Below are 329 nucleotides of genomic sequence, written 5' to 3' on the forward strand. Positions count from 1 at the left end.
CCCCTTGGGGTATGGGGGGGCACATCTATCACGTGATAATTGTGCCCCCCTCTTGGTGGGGGGCACAATTATCACGTGATGGTTATGCCCCCCTTCAGGGGGCAGAACTATCACGTGATGGATTTGCCCCCTTATTGGGGGGCATGATCATCACGTGATGGTTATGCCCCCTCCCTCTGGGGGGCATATCCATCACGTGATAATTGTGCCCCCGGTATACTTATCACGGGGGTAAACTCATAACCTCACAAAGGAAGCGTTATTGTTTAGGCTGCGACCTCCGAATGGGTCGCTCAATTTCAGGGCCACCCTTCTCTCGCTTCACCCAT

Source organism: Frankliniella occidentalis, unplaced genomic scaffold, assembly GCF_000697945.3.
Source record: "Frankliniella occidentalis isolate FOCC.00 unplaced genomic scaffold, Focc_3.1 Scaffold54, whole genome shotgun sequence".
NCBI classification, from domain to species: Eukaryota; Metazoa; Arthropoda; class Insecta; order Thysanoptera; family Thripidae; genus Frankliniella; species Frankliniella occidentalis.